The sequence below is a fragment of the Engystomops pustulosus genome, chromosome 9 (assembly GCF_040894005.1).
Source record: "Engystomops pustulosus chromosome 9, aEngPut4.maternal, whole genome shotgun sequence".
Taxonomy (NCBI): domain Eukaryota; kingdom Metazoa; phylum Chordata; class Amphibia; order Anura; family Leptodactylidae; genus Engystomops; species Engystomops pustulosus.
In genome coordinates, this window is record NC_092419.1 from 5,043,247 (window position 1) to 5,059,111 (window position 15,865).

The window sequence follows — 15,865 nt, forward strand, 5'->3', positions numbered from 1 at the left end:
CATTTTAACAGGAGAGGACTGGAAACCAGCAAGAAAAAATGTGCCATTTTCCCTGACCGGGAATCGAACCCGGGCCGCGGCGGTGAGAGCGCCGAATCCAAGCCACTAGACCACCAGGGAGAGGACGCCTTATTACTTTGAAGAGGTACAGCTGATAAATTACTCTTGATATGCAGTACCTAAGAACACATCATGCTAACAAACAGGTATTTCATTTTAACAGGAGAGGACTGGAAACCAGCAAGAAAAAAATGTGCCATTTTCCCTGACCGGGAATCGAACCCGGGCCGCGGCGGTGAGAGCGCCGAATCCTAGCCACTAGACCACCAGGGAGAGGACGCCTTATTACTTTGAAGAGGTACAGCTGATAAATTATCTTGATATGCAGTACCTAAGAACACATCATGCTAACAAACAGGTCATTTTAACAGGAGAGGACTGGAAACCAGCAAGAAAAAAATGTGCCATTTTCCCTGACCGGGAATCGAACCCGGGCCGCGGCGGTGAGAGCGCCGAATCCTAGCCACTAGACCACCAGGGAGAGGACGCCTTATTACTTTGAAGAGGTACAGCTGATAAATTATCTTGATATGCAGTACCTAAGAACACATCATGCTAACAAACAGGTCATTTTAACAGGAGAGGACTGGAAACCAGCAAGAAAAAAATGTGCCATTTTCCCTGACCGGAATCGAACCCGGGCCGCGGCGGTGAGAGCGCCGAATCCTAGCCACTAGACCACCAGGGAGAGGACGCCTTATTACTTTGAAGAGGTACAGCTGATAAATTATCTTGATATGCAGTACCTAAGAACACATCATGCTAACAAACAGGTCATTTTAACAGGAGAGGACTGGAAACCAGCAAGAAAAAAATGTGCCATTTTCCCTGACCGGGAATCGAACCCGGGCCGCGGCGGTGAGAGCGCCGAATCCTAGCCACTAGACCACCAGGGAGAGGACGCCTTATTACTTTGAAGAGGTACAGCTGATAAATTATCTTGATATGCAGTACCTAAGAACACATCATGCTAACAAACAGGTCATTTTAACAGGAGAGGACTGGAAACCAGCAAGAAAAAAATGTGCCATTTTCCCTGACCGGGAATCGAACCCGGGCCGCGGCGGTGAGAGCGCCGAATCCTAGCCACTAGACCACCAGGGAGAGGACGCCTTATTACTTTGAAGAGGTACAGCTGATAAATTATCTTGATATGCAGTACCTAAGAACACATCATGCTAACAAACAGGTCATTTTAACAGGAGAGGACTGGAAACCAGCAAGAAAAAAATGTGCCATTTTCCCTGACCGGGAATCGAACCCGGGCCGCGGCGGTGAGAGCGCCGAATCCTAGCCACTAGACCACCAGGGAGAGGACGCCTTATTACTTTGAAGAGGTACAGCTGATAAATTATCTTGATATGCAGTACCTAAGAACACATCATGCTAACAAACAGGTCATTTTAACAGGAGAGGACTGGAAACCAGCAAGAAAAAAATGTGCCATTTTCCCTGACCGGGAATCGAACCCGGGCCGCGGCGGTGAGAGCGCCGAATCCTAGCCACTAGACCACCAGGGAGAGGACGCCTTATTACTTTGAAGAGGTACAGCTGATAAATTATCTTGATATGCAGTACCTAAGAACACATCATGCTAACAAACAGGTCATTTTAACAGGAGAGGACTGGAAACCAGCAAGAAAAAAATGTGCCATTTTCCCTGACCGGGAATCGAACCCGGGCCGCGGCGGTGAGAGCGCCGAATCCTAGCCACTAGACCACCAGGGAGAGGACGCCTTATTACTTTGAAGAGGTACAGCTGATAAATTATCTTGATATGCAGTACCTAAGAACACATCATGCTAACAAACAGGTCATTTTAACAGGAGAGGACTGGAAACCAGCAAGAAAAAAATGTGCCATTTTCCCTGACCGGGAATCGAACCCGGCCGCGGCGGTGAGAGCGCCGAATCCTAGCCACTAGACCACCAGGGAGAGGATGCCTTATTACTTTGAAGAGGTACAGCTGATAAATTATCTTGATATGCAGTACCTAAGAACACATCATGCTAACAAACAGGTCATTTTAACAGGAGAGGACTGGAAACCAGCAAGAAAAAAATGTGCCATTTTCCCTGACCGGGAATCGAACCCGGGCCGCGGCGGTGAGAGCGCCGAATCCTAGCCACTAGACCACCAGGGAGAGGACGCCTTATTACTTTGAAGAGGTACAGCTGATAAATTATCTTGATATGCAGTACCTAAGAACACATCATGCTAACAAACAGGTCATTTTAACAGGAGAGGACTGGAAACCAGCAAGAAAAAAATGTGCCATTTTCCCTGACCGGGAATCGAACCCGGGCCGCGGCGGTGAGAGCGCCGAATCCTAGCCACTAGACCACCAGGGAGAGGACGCCTTATTACTTTGAAGAGGTACAGCTGATAAATTATCTTGATATGCAGTACCTAAGAACACATCATGCTAACAAACAGGTCATTTTAACAGGAGAGGACTGGAAACCAGCAAGAAAAAAATGTGCCATTTTCCCTGACCGGGAATCGAACCCGGGCCGCGGCGGTGAGAGTGCCGAATCCTAGCCACTAGACCACCAGGGAGAGGACGCCTTATTACTTTGAAGAGGTACAGCTGATAAATTATCTTGATATGCAGTACCTAAGAACACATCATGCTAACAAACAGGTCATTTTAACAGGAGAGGACTGGAAACCAGCAAGAAAAAAATGTGCCATTTTCCCTGACCGGGAATCGAACCCGGGCCGCGGCGGTGAGAGCGCCGAATCCTAGCCACTAGACCACCAGGGAGAGGACGCCTTATTACTTTGAAGAGGTACAGCTGATAAATTATCTTGATATGCAGTACCTAAGAACACATCATGCTAACAAACAGGTCATTTTAACAGGAGAGGACTGGAAACCAGCAAGAAAAAAATGTGCCATTTTCCCTGACCGGGAATCGAACCCGGGCCGCGGCGGTGAGAGCGCCGAATCCTAGCCACTAGACCACCAGGGAGAGGACGCCTTATTACTTTGAAGAGGTACAGCTGATAAATTATCTTGATATGCAGTACCTAAGAACACATCATGCTAACAAACAGGTCATTTTAACAGGAGAGGACTGGAAACCAGCAAGAAAAAAATGTGCCATTTTCCCTGACCGGGAATCGAACCCGGGCCGCGGCGGTGAGAGCGCCGAATCCTAGCCACTAGACCACCAGGGAGAGGACGCCTTATTACTTTGAAGAGGTACAGCTGATAAATTATCTTGATATGCAGTACCTAAGAACACATCATGCTAACAAACAGGTAATTTTAACAGGAGAGGACTGGAAACCAGCAAGAAAAAAATGTGCCATTTTCCCTGACCGGGAATCGAACCCGGGCCGCGGCGGTGAGAGCGCCGAATCCTAGCCACTAGACCACCAGGGAGAGGACGCCTTATTACTTTGAAGAGGTACAGCTGATAAATTATCTTGATATGCAGTACCTAAGAACACATCATGCTAACAAACAGGTCATTTTAACAGGAGAGGACTGGAAACCAGCAAGAAAAAAATGTGCCATTTTCCCTGACCGGGAATCGAACCCGGGCCGCGGCGGTGAGAGCGCCGAATCCTAGCCACTAGACCACCAGGGAGAGGACGCTTTATTTCTTTGAAGAGGTACAGCTGATAAATTATCTTGATATGCAGTACCTAAGAACACATCATGCTAACAAACAGGTCATTTTAACAGGAGAGGACTGGAAACCAGCAAGAAAAAAATGTGCCATTTTCCCTGACCGGGAATCGAACCCGGGCCGCGGCGGTGAGAGCGCCGAATCCTAGCCACTAGACCACCAGGGAGAGGACGCCTTATTACTTTGAAGAGGTACAGCTGATAAATTATCTTGATATGCAGTACCTAAGAACACATCATGCTAACAAACAGGTAATTTTAACAGGAGAGGACTGGAAACCAGCAAGAAAAAAATGTGCCATTTTCCCTGACCGGGAATCGAACCCGGGCCGCGGCGGTGAGAGCGCCGAATCCTAGCCACTAGACCACCAGGGAGAGGACGCCTTATTACTTTGAAGAGGTACAGCTGATAAATTATCTTGATATGCAGTACCTAAGAACACATCATGCTAACAAACAGGTAATTTTAACAGGAGAGGACTGGAGACCAGCAAGAAAAAAATGTGCCATTTTCCCTGACCGGGAATCGAACCCGGGCCGCGGCGGTGAGAGCGCCGAATCCTAGCCACTAGACCACCAGGGAGAGGACGCCTTATTACTTTGAAGAGGTACAGCTGATAAATTATCTTGATATGCAGTACCTAAGAACACATCATGCTAACAAACAGGTCATTTTAACAGGAGAGGACTGGAAACCAGCAAGAAAAAAATGTGCCATTTTCCCTGACCGGGAATCGAACCCGGGCCGCGGTGGTGAGAGCGCCGAATCCTAGCCACTAGACCACCAGGGAGAGGACGCCTTATTACTTTGAAGAGGTACAGCTGATAAATTATCTTGATATGCAGTACCTAAGAACACATCATGCTAACAAACAGGTAATTTTAACAGGAGAGGACTGGAAACCAGCAAGAAGAACATGTGCCATTTTCCCTGACCGGGAATCGAACCCGGGCCGCGGCGGTGAGAGCGCCGAATCCTAGCCACTAGACCACCAGGGAGAGGACGCCTTATTACTTTGAAGAGGTACAGCTGATAAATTATCTTGATATGCAGTACCTAAGAACACATCATGCTAACAAACAGGTAATTTTAACATTAGAGGACTGGAGACCAGCAAGAAAAAAATGTGCCATTTTCCCTGACCGGGAATCGAACCCGGGCCGCGGCGGTGAGAGCGCCGAATCCTAGCCACTAGACCACCAGGGAGAGGACGCCTTATTACTTTGAAGAGGTACAGCTGATAAATTATCTTGATATGCAGTACCTAAGAACACATCATGCTAACAAACAGGTCATTTTAACAGGAGAGGACTGGAAACCAGCAAGAAAAAAATGTGCCATTTTCCCTGACCGGGAATCGAACCCGGGCCGCGGCGGTGAGAGCGCCGAATCCTAGCCACTAGACCACCAGGGAGAGGACGCCTTATTACTTTGAAGAGGTACAGCTGATAAATTATCTTGATATGCAGTACCTAAGAACACATCATGCTAACAAACAGGTAATTTTAACAGGAGAGGAATCGAACCCGGGCCGCGGCGGTGAGAGCGCCGAATCCTAGCCACTAGACCACCAGGGAGAGGACGCCTTATTACTTTGAAGAGGTACAGCTGATAAATTATCTTGATATGCAGTACCTAAGAACACATCATGCTAACAAACAGGTAATTTTAACAGGAGAGGACTGGAGACCAGCAAGAAAAAAATGTGCCATTTTCCCTGACCGGGAATCGAACCCGGGCCGCGGCGGTGAGAGCGCCGAATGCTAGCCACTAGACCACCAGGGAGAGGACGCCTTATTACTTTGAAGAGGTACAGCTGATAAATTATCTTGATATGCAGTACCTAAGAACACATCATGCTAACAAACAGGTAATTTTAACAGGAGAGGACTGGAAACCAGCAAGAAAAAAATGTGCCATTTTCCCTGACCGGGAATCGAACCCGGGCCGCGGCGGTGAGAGCGCCGAATCCTAGCCACTAGACCACCAGGGAGAGGACGCCTTATTACTTTGAAGAGGTACAGCTGATAAATTATCTTGATATGCAGTACCTAAGAACACATCATGCTAACAAACAGGTAATTTTAACATTAGAGGACTGGAGACCAGCAAGAAAAAAATGTGCCATTTTCCCTGACCGGGAATCGAACCCGGGCCGCGGCGGTGAGAGCGCCGAATCCTAGCCACTAGACCACCAGGGAGAGGACGCCTTATTACTTCGAAGAGGTACAGCTGATAAATTATCTTGATATGCAGTACCACTAGACCACCAGGGAGAGGACGCCTTATTACTTTGAAGAGGTACAGCTGATAAATTATCTTGATATGCAGTACCTAAGAACACATCATGCTAACAAACAGGTCATTTTAACAGGAGAGGACTGGAAACCAGCAAGAAGAACATGTGCCATTTTCCCTGACCGGGAATCGAACCCGGGCCACGGCGGTGAGAGCGCCGAATCCTAGCCACTAGACCACCAGGGAGAGGACGCCTTATTACTTTGAAGAGGTACAGCTGATAAATTATCTTGATATGCAGTACCTAAGAACACATCATGCTAACAAACAGGTAATTTTAACAGGAGAGGACTGGAAACCAGCAAGAAAAAAATGTGCCATTTTCCCTGACCGGGAATCGAACCCGGGCCGCGGCGGTGAGAGCGCCGAATGCTAGCCACTAGACCACCAGGGAGAGGACGCCTTATTACTTTGAAGAGGTACAGCTGATAAATTATCTTGATATGCAGTACCTAAGAACACATCATGCTAACAAACAGGTAATTTTAACAGGAGAGGACTGGAAACCAGCAAGAAAAAAATGTGCCATTTTCCCTGACCGGGAATCGAACCCGGGCCGCGGCGGTGAGAGCGCCGAATCCTAGCCACTAGACCACCAGGGAGGGGACGCCTTATTACTTTGAAGAGGTACAGCTGATAAATTATCTTGATATGCAGTACCTAAGAACACATCATGCTAACAAACAGGTAATTTTAACAGGAGAGGACTGGAAACCAGCAAGAAAAAAATGTGCCATTTTCCCTGACCGGGAATCGAACCCGGGCCGCGGCGGTGAGAGCGCCGAATCCTAGCCACTAGACCACCAGGGAGAGGACGCCTTATTACTTTGAAGAGGTACAGCTGATAAATTATCTTGATATGCAGTACCTAAGAACACATCATGCTAACAAACAGGTAATTTTAACAGGAGAGGACTGGAAACCAGCAAGAAAAAAATGTGCCATTTTCCCTGACCGGGAATCGAACCCGGGCCACGGCGGTGAGAGCGCCGAATCCTAGCCACTAGACCACCAGGGAGAGGACGCCTTATTACTTCGAAGAGGTACAGCTGATAAATTATCTTGATATGCAGTACCTAAGAACACATCATGCTAACAAACAGGTCATTTTAACAGGAGAGGACTGGAAACCAGCAAGAAAAAAATGTGCCATTTTCCCTGACCGGGAATCGAACCCGGGCCGGGGCGGTGAGAGCGCCGAATCCTAGCCACTAGACCACCAGGGAGAGGACGCCTTATTACTTTGAAGAGGTACAGCTGATAAATTATCTTGATATGCAGTACCTAAGAACACATCATGCTAACAAACAGGTAATTTTAACAGGAGAGGACTGGAAACCAGCAAGAAAAAAATGTGCCATTTTCCCTGACCGGGAATCGAACCCGGGCCGCGGCGGTGAGAGCGCTGAATCCTAGCCACTAGACCACCAGGGAGAGAACGCCTTATTACTTCGAAGAGGTACAGCTGATAAATTATCTTGATATGCAGTACCTAAGAACACATCATGCTAACAAACAGGTAATTTTAACAGGAGAGGACTGGAGACCAGCAAGAAAAAAATGTGCCATTTTCCCTGACCGGGAATCGAACCCGGGCCGCGGCGGTGAGAGCGCCGAATCCTAGCCACTAGACCACCAGGGAGAGGACGCCTTATTACTTTGAAGAGGTACAGCTGATAAATTATCTTGATATGCAGTACCTAAGAACACATCATGCTAACAAACAGGTAATTTTAACAGGAGAGGACTGGAAACCAGCAAGAAAAAAATGTGCCATTTTCCCTGACCGGGAATCGAACCCGGGCCACGGCGGTGAGAGCGCCGAATCCTAGCCACTAGACCACCAGGGAGAGGACGCCTTATTACTTTGAAGAGGTACAGCTGATAAATTATCTTGATATGCAGTACCTAAGAACACATCATGCTAACAAACAGGTAATTTTAACAGGAGAGGACTGGAAACCAGCAAGAAAAAAATGTGCCATTTTCCCTGACCGGGAATCGAACCCGGGCCGCGGCGGTGAGAGCGCTGAATCCTAGCCACTAGACCACCAGGGAGAGGACGCCTTATTACTTCGAAGAGGTACAGCTGATAAATTATCTTGATATGCAGTACCACTAGACCACCAGGGAGAGGACGCCTTATTACTTTGAAGAGGTACAGCTGATAAATTATCTTGATATGCAGTACCTAAGAACACATCATGCTAACAAACAGGTCATTTTAACAGGAGAGGACTGGAAACCAGCAAGAAGAACATGTGCCATTTTCCCTGACCGGGAATCGAACCCGGGCCGCGGCGGTGAGAGCGCCGAATCCTAGCCACTAGACCACCAGGGAGAGGACGCCTTATTACTTTGAAGAGGTACAGCTGATAAATTATCTTGATATGCAGTACCTAAGAACACATCATGCTAACAAACAGGTAATTTTAACAGGAGAGGACTGGAAACCAGCAAGAAAAAAATGTGCCATTTTCCCTGACCGGGAATCGAACCCGGGCCGCGGCGGTGAGAGCGCCGAATCCTAGCCACTAGACCACCAGGGAGAGGACGCCTTATTACTTTGAAGAGGTACAGCTGATAAATTATCTTGATATGCAGTACCTAAGAACACATCATGCTAACAAACAGGTCATTTTAACAGGAGAGGACTGGAAACCAGCAAGAAAAAAATGTGCCATTTTCCCTGACCGGGAATCGAACCCGGGCCGCGGCGGTGAGAGCGCCGAATCCTAGCCACTAGACCACCAGGGAGAGGACGCCTTATTACTTTGAAGAGTACAGCTGATAAATTATCTTGATATGCAGTACCTAAGAACACATCATGCTAACAAACAGGTCATTTTAACAGGAGAGGACTGGAAACCAGCAAGAAAAAAATGTGCCATTTTCCCTGACCGGGAATCGAACCCGGGCCGCGGCGGTGAGAACGCCGAATCCTAGCCACTAGACCACCAGGGAGAGGACGCCTTATTACTTTGAAGAGGTACAGCTGATAAATTATCTTGATATGCAGTACCTAAGAACACATCATGCTAACAAACAGGTAATTTTAACAGGAGAGGACTGGAGACCAGCAAGAAAAAAATGTGCCATTTTCCCTGACCGGGAATCGAACCCGGGCCGCGGCGGTGAGAGCGCCGAATCCTAGCCACTAGACCACCAGAGAGAGGACGCCTTATTACTTTGAAGAGGTACAGCTGATAAATTATCTTGATATGCAGTACCTAAGAACACATCATGCTAACAAACAGGTAATTTTAACAGGAGAGGACTGGAAACCAGCAAGAAAAAAATGTGCCATTTTCCCTGACCGGGAATCGAACCCGGGCCGCGGCGGTGAGAGCGCCGAATCCTAGCCACTAGACCACCAGGGAGAGGACGCCTTATTACTTTGAAGAGGTACAGCTGATAAATTATCTTGATATGCAGTACCTAAGAACACATCATGCTAACAAACAGGTAATTTTAACAGGAGAGGACTAGAGACCAGCAAGAAAAAAATGTGCAATTTTCCCTGACCGGGAATCGAACCCGGGCCGCGGCGGTGAGAGCGCCGAATCCTAGCCACTAGACCACCAGGGAGAGGACGCCTTATTACTTTGAAGAGGTACAGCTGATAAATTATCTTGATATGCAGTACCTAAGAACACATCATGCTAACAAACAGGTAATTTTAACAGGAGAGGACTAGAGACCAGCAAGAAAAAAATGTGCAATTTTCCCTGACCGGGAATCGAACCCGGGCCGCGGCGGTGAGAGCGCCGAATCCTAGCCACTAGACCACCAGGGAGAGGACGCCTTATTACTTTGAAGAGGTACAGCTGATAAATTATCTTGATATGCAGTACCTAAGAACACATCATGCTAACAAACAGGTCATTTTAACAGGAGAGGACTGGAAACCAGCAAGAAAAAAATGTGCCATTTTCCCTGCCCGGGAATCGAACCCGGGCCGCGGCGGTGAGAGCGCCGAATCCTAGCCACTAGACCACCAGGGAGAGGACGCCTTATTACTTTGAAGAGGTACAGCTGATAAATTATCTTGATATGCAGTACCTAAGAACACATCATGCTAACAAACAGGTAATTTTAACAGGAGAGGACTGGAAACCAGCAAGAAAAAAATGTGCCATTTTCCCTGACCGGGAATCGAACCTGGGCCGCGGCGGTGAGAGCGCCGAAGCCTAGCCACTAGACCACCAGGGAGAGGACGCCTTATTACCTTGAAGAGGTACAGCTGATAAATTATCTTGATATGCAGTACCTAAGAACACATCATGCTAACAAACAGGTCATTTTAACAGGAGAGGACTGGAAACCAGCAAGAAAAAAATGTGCCATTTTCCCTGACTGGGAATCGAACCCGGGCCGCAGCGGTGAGAGCGCCGAATCCTAGCCACTAGACCACCAGGGAGAGGACGCCTTATTACTTTGAAGAGGTACAGCTGATAAATTATCTTGATATGCAGTACCTAAGAACACATCATGCTAACAAACAGGTCATTTTAACAGGAGAGGACTGGAAACCAGCAAGAAAAAAATGTGCCATTCTCCCTGACCGGGAATCGAACCCGGGCCGCGGCGGTGAGAACGCCGAATCCTAGCCACTAGACCATCAGGGAGAGGACGCCTTATTACCTTGAAGAGGTACAGCTGATAAATTATCTTGATATGCAGTACCTAAGAACACATCATGCTAACAAACAGGTCATTTTAACAGGAGAGGACTGGAAACCAGCAAGAAAAAAATGTGCCATTTTCCCTGACTGGGAATCGAACCCGGGCCGCAGCGGTGAGAGCGCCGAATCCTAGCCACTAGACCACCAGGGAGAGGACGCCTTATTACTTTGAAGAGGTACAGCTGATAAATTATCTTGATATGCAGTACCTAAGAACACATCATGCTAACAAACAGGTAATTTTAACAGGAGAGGACTGGAAACCAGCAAGAAAAAAATGTGCCATTCTCCCTGACCGGGAATCGAACCCGGGCCGCGGCGGTGAGAACGCCGAAACCTAGCCACTAGACCACCAGGGAGAGGACGCCTTATTACTTTGAAGAGGTACAGCTGATAAATTATCTTGATATGCAGTACCTAAGAACACATCATGCTAACAAACAGGTCATTTTAACAGGAGAGGACTGGAGACCAGCAAGAAAAAAATGTGCCATTTTCCCTGACCGGGAATCGAACCCGGGCCGCGGCGGTGAGAGCGCCAAATCCTAGCCACTAGACCACCAGGGAGAGGACGCCTTATTACTTTGAAGAGGTACAGCTGATAAATTATCTTGATATGCAGTACCTAAGAACACATCATGCTAACAAACAGGTCATTTTAACAGGAGAGGACTGGAAACCAGCAAGAAAAAAATTTGCAATTTTCCCTGACCGGGAATCGAACCCGGGCCGCGGCGGTGAGAGCGCCGAATCCTAGCCACTAGACCACCAGAGAGAGGACGCCTTATTACTTTGAAGAGGTACAGCTGATAAATTATCTTGATATGCAGTACCTAAGAACACATCATGCTAACAAACAGGTAATTTTAACAGGAGAGGACTGGAAACCAGCAAGAAAAAAATGTGCCATTTTCCCTGACCGGGAATCGAACCCGGGCCGCGGCGGTGAGAGCGCTGAATCCTAGCCACTAGACCATCAGGGAGAGGACGCCTTATTACTTTGAAGAGGTACAGCTGATAAATTATCTTGATATGCAGTACCTAAGAACACATCATGCTAACAAACAGGTCATTTTAACAGGAGAGGACTGGAGACCAGCAAGAAAAAAATGTGCCATTTTCCCTGACCGGGAATCGAACCCGGGCCGCGGCGGTGAGAGCGCCAAATCCTAGCCACTAGACCACCAGGGAGAGGACGCCTTATTACTTTGAAGAGGTACAGCTGATAAATTATCTTGATATGCAGTACCTAAGAACACATCATGCTAACAAACAGGTCATTTTAACAGGAGAGGACTGGAAACCAGCAAGAAAAAAATTTGCAATTTTCCCTGACCGGGAATCGAACCCGGGCCGCGGCGGTGAGAGCGCCGAATCCTAGCCACTAGACCACCAGAGAGAGGACGCCTTATTACTTTGAAGAGGTACAGCTGATAAATTATCTTGATATGCAGTACCTAAGAACACATCATGCTAACAAACAGGTAATTTTAACAGGAGAGGACTGGAAACCAGCAAGAAAAAAATGTGCCATTTTCCCTGACCGGGAATCGAACCCGGGCCGCGGCGGTGAGAGCGCTGAATCCTAGCCACTAGACCATCAGGGAGAGGACGCCTTATTACTTTGAAGAGGTACAGCTGATAAATTATCTTGATATGCAGTACCTAAGAACACATCATGCTAACAAACAGGTAATTTTAACAGGAGAGGACTAGAGACCAGCAAGAAAAAAATGTGCAATTTTCCCTGACCGGGAATCGAACCCGGGCCGCGGCGGTGAGGGCGGCGAATCCTAGCCACTAGACCACCAGGGAGAGGACGCCTTATTACTTTGAAGAGGTACAGCTGATAAATTATCTTGATATGCAGTACCTAAGAACACATCATGCTAACAAACAGGTCATTTTAACAGGAGAGGACTGGAAACCAGCAAGAAAAAAATGTGCCATTTTCCCTGCCCGGGAATCGAACCCGGGCCGCGGCGGTGAGAGCGCCGAATCCTAGCCACTAGACCACCAGGGAGAGGACGCCTTATTACTTTGAAGAGGTACAGCTGATAAATTATCTTGATATGCAGTACCTAAGAACACATCATGCTAACAAACAGGTAATTTTAACAGGAGAGGACTGGAAACCAGCAAGAAAAAAATGTGCCATTTTCCCTGACCGGGAATCGAACCCGGGCCGCGGCGGTGAGAGCGCCGAAGCCTAGCCACTAGACCACCAGGGAGAGGACGCCTTATTACCTTGAAGAGGTACAGCTGATAAATTATCTTGATATGCAGTACCTAAGAACACATCATGCTAACAAACAGGTAATTTTAACAGGAGAGGACTGGAAACCAGCAAGAAAAAAATGTGCCATTTTCCCTGACCGGGAATCGAACCCGGGCCGCGGCGGTGAGAGCGCCGAATCCTAGCCACTAGACCACCAGGGAGAGGACGCCTTATTACTTTGAAGAGGTACAGCTGATAAATTATCTTGATATGCAGTACCTAAGAACACATCATGCTAACAAACAGGTCATTTTAACAGGAGAGGACTGGAAACCAGCAAGAAAAAAATGTGCCATTTTCCCTGACTGGGAATCGAACCCAGGCCACAGCGGTGAGAGCGCCGAATCCTAGCCACTAGACCACCAGGGAGAGGATGCCTTATTACTTTGAAGAGGTGCAGCTGATAAATTATCTTGATATGCAGTACCTAAGAACACATCATGCTAACAAACAGGTAATTTTAACAGGAGAGGACTGGAAACCAGCAAGAAAAAAATGTGCCATTTTCCCTGACCGGGAATCGAACCCGGGCCGCGGCGGTGAGAGCGCCGAATCCTAGCCACTAGACCACCAGGGAGAGGACGCCTTATTACTTTGAAGAGGTACAGCTGATAAATTATCTTGATATGCAGTACCTAAGAACACATCATGCTAACAAACAGGTAATTTTAACAGGAGAGGACTAGAGACCAGCAAGAAAAAAATGTGCAATTTTCCCTGACCGGGAATCGAACCCGGGCCGCGGCGGTGAGAGCGCCGAATCCTAGCCACTAGACCACCAGGGAGAGGACGCCTTATTACTTTGAAGAGGTACAGCTGATAAATTATCTTGATATGCAGTACCTAAGAACACATCATGCTAACAAACAGGTAATTTTAACAGGAGACGACTGGAAACCAGCAAGAAAAAAATGTGCCATTTTCCCTGCCCGGGAATCGAACCCGGGCCGCGGCGGTGAGAGCGCCGAATCCTAGCCACTAGACCACCAGGGAGAGGACGCCTTATTACTTTGAAGAGGTGCAGCTGATAAATTATCTTGATATGCAGTACCTAAGAACACATCATGCTAACAAACAGGTCATTTTAACAGGAGAGGACTGGAAACCAGCAAGAAAAAAATGTGCCATTTTCCCTGACCGGGAATCGAACCCGGGCCGCGGCGGTGAGAGCGCCGAAGCCTAGCCACTAGACCACCAGGGAGAGGACGCCTTATTACTTTGAAGAGGTACAGCTGATAAATTATCTTGATATGCAGTACCTAAGAACACATCATGCTAACAAACAGGTCATTTTAACAGGAGAGGACTGGAAACCAGCAAGAAAAAAATGTGCCATTTTCCCTGACTGGGAATCGAACCCGGGCCGCAGCGGTGAGAGCGCCGAATCCTAGCCACTAGACCACCAGGGAGAGGACGCCTTATTACTTTGAAGAGGTACAGCTGATAAATTATCTTGATATGCAGTACCTAAGAACACATCATGCTAACAAACAGGTAATTTTAACAGGAGAGGACTGGAAACCAGCAAGAAAAAAATGTGCCATTCTCCCTGACCGGGAATCGAACCCGGGCCGCGGCGGTGAGAACGCCGAATCCTAGCCACTAGACCACCAGGGAGAGGACGCCTTATTACTTTGAAGAGGTACAGCTGATAAATTATCTTGATATGCAGTACCTAAGAACACATCATGCTAACAAACAGGTCATTTTAACAGGAGAGGACTGGAGACCAGCAAGAAAAAAATGTGCCATTTTCCCTGACCGGGAATCGAACCCGGGCCGCGGCGGTGAGAGCGCCAAATCCTAGCCACTAGACCACCAGGGAGAGGACGCCTTATTACTTTGAAGAGGTACAGCTGATAAATTATCTTGATATGCAGTACCTAAGAACACATCATGCTAACAAACAGGTCATTTTAACAGGAGAGGACTGGAAACCAGCAAGAAAAAAATTTGCAATTTTCCCTGACCGGGAATCGAACCCGGGCCGCGGCGGTGAGAGCGCCGAATCCTAGCCACTAGACCACCAGAGAGAGGACGCCTTATTACTTTGAAGAGGTACAGCTGATAAATTATCTTGATATGCAGTACCTAAGAACACATCATGCTAACAAACAGGTAATTTTAACAGGAGAGGACTGGAAACCAGCAAGAAAAAAATGTGCCATTTTCCCTGACCGGGAATCGAACCCGGGCCGCGGCGGTGAGAGCGCCGAATCCTAGCCACTAGACCACCAGGGAGAGGACGCCTTATTACTTTGAAGAGGTACAGCTGATAAATTATCTTGATATGCAGTACCTAAGAACACATCATGCTAACAAACAGGTAATTTTAACAGGAGAGGACTGGAAACCAGCAAGAAAAAAATGTGCCATTTTCCCTGACCGGGAATCGAACCCGGGCCGCGGCGGTGAGAGCGCCGAATCCTAGCCACTAGACCACCAGGGAGAGGACGCCTTATTACTTTGAAGAGGTACAGCTGATAAATTATCTTGATATGCAGTACCTAAGAACACATCATGCTAACAAACAGGTAATTTTAACAGGAGAGGACTGGAAACCAGCAAGAAAAAAATGTGCCATTTTCCCTGACCGGGAATCGAACCCGGGCCGCGGCGGTGAGAGCGCCGAATCCTAGCCACTAGACCACCAGGGAGAGGACGCCTTATTACTTTGAAGAGGTACAGCTGATAAATTATCTTGATATGCAGTACCTAAGAACACATCATGCTAACAAACAGGTAATTTTAACAGGAGAGGACTAGAGACCAGCAAGAAAAAAATGTGCAATTTTCCCTGACCGGGAATCGAACCCGGGCCGCGGCGGTGAGAGCGCCGAATCCTAGCCACTAGACCACCAGGGAGAGGACGCCTTATTACTTTGAAGAGGTACAGCTGATAA

The 15,865-nt window shown here is 47.7% G+C and overlaps 41 non-coding genes across 41 annotated transcripts; all 41 read right to left on the reverse strand.

Annotated features, from left to right (window-relative positions):
- Positions 1-261: 261 nt before the first annotated feature.
- TRNAE-CUC (transfer RNA glutamic acid (anticodon CUC)) lies at positions 262-333 on the reverse strand. The gene has a single exon. It is a non-coding gene; the product is annotated as a tRNA-Glu (tRNA).
- A 136-nt stretch (positions 334-469) lies between these two features.
- Positions 470-541, reverse strand: TRNAE-CUC (transfer RNA glutamic acid (anticodon CUC)). The gene has a single exon. It is a non-coding gene; the product is annotated as a tRNA-Glu (tRNA).
- Positions 542-884: 343 nt separating this feature from the next.
- Positions 885-956, reverse strand: TRNAE-CUC (transfer RNA glutamic acid (anticodon CUC)). The gene has a single exon. It is a non-coding gene; the product is annotated as a tRNA-Glu (tRNA).
- Positions 957-1,092: 136 nt separating this feature from the next.
- Positions 1,093-1,164, reverse strand: TRNAE-CUC (transfer RNA glutamic acid (anticodon CUC)). The gene has a single exon. It is a non-coding gene; the product is annotated as a tRNA-Glu (tRNA).
- A 136-nt stretch (positions 1,165-1,300) lies between these two features.
- TRNAE-CUC (transfer RNA glutamic acid (anticodon CUC)) lies at positions 1,301-1,372 on the reverse strand. Its single transcript has one exon. It is a non-coding gene; the product is annotated as a tRNA-Glu (tRNA).
- Positions 1,373-1,508: 136 nt separating this feature from the next.
- On the reverse strand, positions 1,509-1,580 carry TRNAE-CUC (transfer RNA glutamic acid (anticodon CUC)). The gene has a single exon. It is a non-coding gene; the product is annotated as a tRNA-Glu (tRNA).
- A 136-nt stretch (positions 1,581-1,716) lies between these two features.
- On the reverse strand, positions 1,717-1,788 carry TRNAE-CUC (transfer RNA glutamic acid (anticodon CUC)). The gene has a single exon. It is a non-coding gene; the product is annotated as a tRNA-Glu (tRNA).
- A 343-nt stretch (positions 1,789-2,131) lies between these two features.
- On the reverse strand, positions 2,132-2,203 carry TRNAE-CUC (transfer RNA glutamic acid (anticodon CUC)). The gene has a single exon. It is a non-coding gene; the product is annotated as a tRNA-Glu (tRNA).
- A 136-nt stretch (positions 2,204-2,339) lies between these two features.
- TRNAE-CUC (transfer RNA glutamic acid (anticodon CUC)) lies at positions 2,340-2,411 on the reverse strand. Its single transcript has one exon. It is a non-coding gene; the product is annotated as a tRNA-Glu (tRNA).
- Positions 2,412-2,755: 344 nt separating this feature from the next.
- TRNAE-CUC (transfer RNA glutamic acid (anticodon CUC)) lies at positions 2,756-2,827 on the reverse strand. Its single transcript has one exon. It is a non-coding gene; the product is annotated as a tRNA-Glu (tRNA).
- A 136-nt stretch (positions 2,828-2,963) lies between these two features.
- TRNAE-CUC (transfer RNA glutamic acid (anticodon CUC)) lies at positions 2,964-3,035 on the reverse strand. The gene has a single exon. It is a non-coding gene; the product is annotated as a tRNA-Glu (tRNA).
- Positions 3,036-3,171: 136 nt separating this feature from the next.
- TRNAE-CUC (transfer RNA glutamic acid (anticodon CUC)) lies at positions 3,172-3,243 on the reverse strand. Its single transcript has one exon. It is a non-coding gene; the product is annotated as a tRNA-Glu (tRNA).
- Positions 3,244-3,379: 136 nt separating this feature from the next.
- On the reverse strand, positions 3,380-3,451 carry TRNAE-CUC (transfer RNA glutamic acid (anticodon CUC)). Its single transcript has one exon. It is a non-coding gene; the product is annotated as a tRNA-Glu (tRNA).
- Positions 3,452-3,587: 136 nt separating this feature from the next.
- TRNAE-CUC (transfer RNA glutamic acid (anticodon CUC)) lies at positions 3,588-3,659 on the reverse strand. Its single transcript has one exon. It is a non-coding gene; the product is annotated as a tRNA-Glu (tRNA).
- A 136-nt stretch (positions 3,660-3,795) lies between these two features.
- Positions 3,796-3,867, reverse strand: TRNAE-CUC (transfer RNA glutamic acid (anticodon CUC)). The gene has a single exon. It is a non-coding gene; the product is annotated as a tRNA-Glu (tRNA).
- Positions 3,868-4,003: 136 nt separating this feature from the next.
- TRNAE-CUC (transfer RNA glutamic acid (anticodon CUC)) lies at positions 4,004-4,075 on the reverse strand. Its single transcript has one exon. It is a non-coding gene; the product is annotated as a tRNA-Glu (tRNA).
- A 136-nt stretch (positions 4,076-4,211) lies between these two features.
- On the reverse strand, positions 4,212-4,283 carry TRNAE-CUC (transfer RNA glutamic acid (anticodon CUC)). The gene has a single exon. It is a non-coding gene; the product is annotated as a tRNA-Glu (tRNA).
- Positions 4,284-4,627: 344 nt separating this feature from the next.
- On the reverse strand, positions 4,628-4,699 carry TRNAE-CUC (transfer RNA glutamic acid (anticodon CUC)). Its single transcript has one exon. It is a non-coding gene; the product is annotated as a tRNA-Glu (tRNA).
- A 136-nt stretch (positions 4,700-4,835) lies between these two features.
- TRNAE-CUC (transfer RNA glutamic acid (anticodon CUC)) lies at positions 4,836-4,907 on the reverse strand. The gene has a single exon. It is a non-coding gene; the product is annotated as a tRNA-Glu (tRNA).
- Positions 4,908-5,043: 136 nt separating this feature from the next.
- On the reverse strand, positions 5,044-5,115 carry TRNAE-CUC (transfer RNA glutamic acid (anticodon CUC)). The gene has a single exon. It is a non-coding gene; the product is annotated as a tRNA-Glu (tRNA).
- Positions 5,116-5,622: 507 nt separating this feature from the next.
- Positions 5,623-5,694, reverse strand: TRNAE-CUC (transfer RNA glutamic acid (anticodon CUC)). Its single transcript has one exon. It is a non-coding gene; the product is annotated as a tRNA-Glu (tRNA).
- A 136-nt stretch (positions 5,695-5,830) lies between these two features.
- On the reverse strand, positions 5,831-5,902 carry TRNAE-CUC (transfer RNA glutamic acid (anticodon CUC)). The gene has a single exon. It is a non-coding gene; the product is annotated as a tRNA-Glu (tRNA).
- A 211-nt stretch (positions 5,903-6,113) lies between these two features.
- On the reverse strand, positions 6,114-6,185 carry TRNAE-CUC (transfer RNA glutamic acid (anticodon CUC)). Its single transcript has one exon. It is a non-coding gene; the product is annotated as a tRNA-Glu (tRNA).
- Positions 6,186-6,529: 344 nt separating this feature from the next.
- On the reverse strand, positions 6,530-6,601 carry TRNAE-CUC (transfer RNA glutamic acid (anticodon CUC)). The gene has a single exon. It is a non-coding gene; the product is annotated as a tRNA-Glu (tRNA).
- A 136-nt stretch (positions 6,602-6,737) lies between these two features.
- On the reverse strand, positions 6,738-6,809 carry TRNAE-CUC (transfer RNA glutamic acid (anticodon CUC)). Its single transcript has one exon. It is a non-coding gene; the product is annotated as a tRNA-Glu (tRNA).
- Positions 6,810-6,945: 136 nt separating this feature from the next.
- On the reverse strand, positions 6,946-7,017 carry TRNAE-CUC (transfer RNA glutamic acid (anticodon CUC)). Its single transcript has one exon. It is a non-coding gene; the product is annotated as a tRNA-Glu (tRNA).
- A 552-nt stretch (positions 7,018-7,569) lies between these two features.
- On the reverse strand, positions 7,570-7,641 carry TRNAE-CUC (transfer RNA glutamic acid (anticodon CUC)). The gene has a single exon. It is a non-coding gene; the product is annotated as a tRNA-Glu (tRNA).
- A 136-nt stretch (positions 7,642-7,777) lies between these two features.
- On the reverse strand, positions 7,778-7,849 carry TRNAE-CUC (transfer RNA glutamic acid (anticodon CUC)). Its single transcript has one exon. It is a non-coding gene; the product is annotated as a tRNA-Glu (tRNA).
- Positions 7,850-8,268: 419 nt separating this feature from the next.
- Positions 8,269-8,340, reverse strand: TRNAE-CUC (transfer RNA glutamic acid (anticodon CUC)). Its single transcript has one exon. It is a non-coding gene; the product is annotated as a tRNA-Glu (tRNA).
- Positions 8,341-8,476: 136 nt separating this feature from the next.
- Positions 8,477-8,548, reverse strand: TRNAE-CUC (transfer RNA glutamic acid (anticodon CUC)). Its single transcript has one exon. It is a non-coding gene; the product is annotated as a tRNA-Glu (tRNA).
- A 136-nt stretch (positions 8,549-8,684) lies between these two features.
- TRNAE-CUC (transfer RNA glutamic acid (anticodon CUC)) lies at positions 8,685-8,756 on the reverse strand. Its single transcript has one exon. It is a non-coding gene; the product is annotated as a tRNA-Glu (tRNA).
- A 551-nt stretch (positions 8,757-9,307) lies between these two features.
- TRNAE-CUC (transfer RNA glutamic acid (anticodon CUC)) lies at positions 9,308-9,379 on the reverse strand. Its single transcript has one exon. It is a non-coding gene; the product is annotated as a tRNA-Glu (tRNA).
- Positions 9,380-9,515: 136 nt separating this feature from the next.
- TRNAE-CUC (transfer RNA glutamic acid (anticodon CUC)) lies at positions 9,516-9,587 on the reverse strand. Its single transcript has one exon. It is a non-coding gene; the product is annotated as a tRNA-Glu (tRNA).
- Positions 9,588-9,723: 136 nt separating this feature from the next.
- On the reverse strand, positions 9,724-9,795 carry TRNAE-CUC (transfer RNA glutamic acid (anticodon CUC)). Its single transcript has one exon. It is a non-coding gene; the product is annotated as a tRNA-Glu (tRNA).
- A 3,256-nt stretch (positions 9,796-13,051) lies between these two features.
- TRNAE-CUC (transfer RNA glutamic acid (anticodon CUC)) lies at positions 13,052-13,123 on the reverse strand. The gene has a single exon. It is a non-coding gene; the product is annotated as a tRNA-Glu (tRNA).
- Positions 13,124-13,467: 344 nt separating this feature from the next.
- TRNAE-CUC (transfer RNA glutamic acid (anticodon CUC)) lies at positions 13,468-13,539 on the reverse strand. The gene has a single exon. It is a non-coding gene; the product is annotated as a tRNA-Glu (tRNA).
- A 136-nt stretch (positions 13,540-13,675) lies between these two features.
- Positions 13,676-13,747, reverse strand: TRNAE-CUC (transfer RNA glutamic acid (anticodon CUC)). Its single transcript has one exon. It is a non-coding gene; the product is annotated as a tRNA-Glu (tRNA).
- A 1,384-nt stretch (positions 13,748-15,131) lies between these two features.
- Positions 15,132-15,203, reverse strand: TRNAE-CUC (transfer RNA glutamic acid (anticodon CUC)). Its single transcript has one exon. It is a non-coding gene; the product is annotated as a tRNA-Glu (tRNA).
- A 136-nt stretch (positions 15,204-15,339) lies between these two features.
- TRNAE-CUC (transfer RNA glutamic acid (anticodon CUC)) lies at positions 15,340-15,411 on the reverse strand. The gene has a single exon. It is a non-coding gene; the product is annotated as a tRNA-Glu (tRNA).
- Positions 15,412-15,547: 136 nt separating this feature from the next.
- TRNAE-CUC (transfer RNA glutamic acid (anticodon CUC)) lies at positions 15,548-15,619 on the reverse strand. Its single transcript has one exon. It is a non-coding gene; the product is annotated as a tRNA-Glu (tRNA).
- A 136-nt stretch (positions 15,620-15,755) lies between these two features.
- TRNAE-CUC (transfer RNA glutamic acid (anticodon CUC)) lies at positions 15,756-15,827 on the reverse strand. Its single transcript has one exon. It is a non-coding gene; the product is annotated as a tRNA-Glu (tRNA).
- Positions 15,828-15,865: the final 38 nt, after the last annotated feature.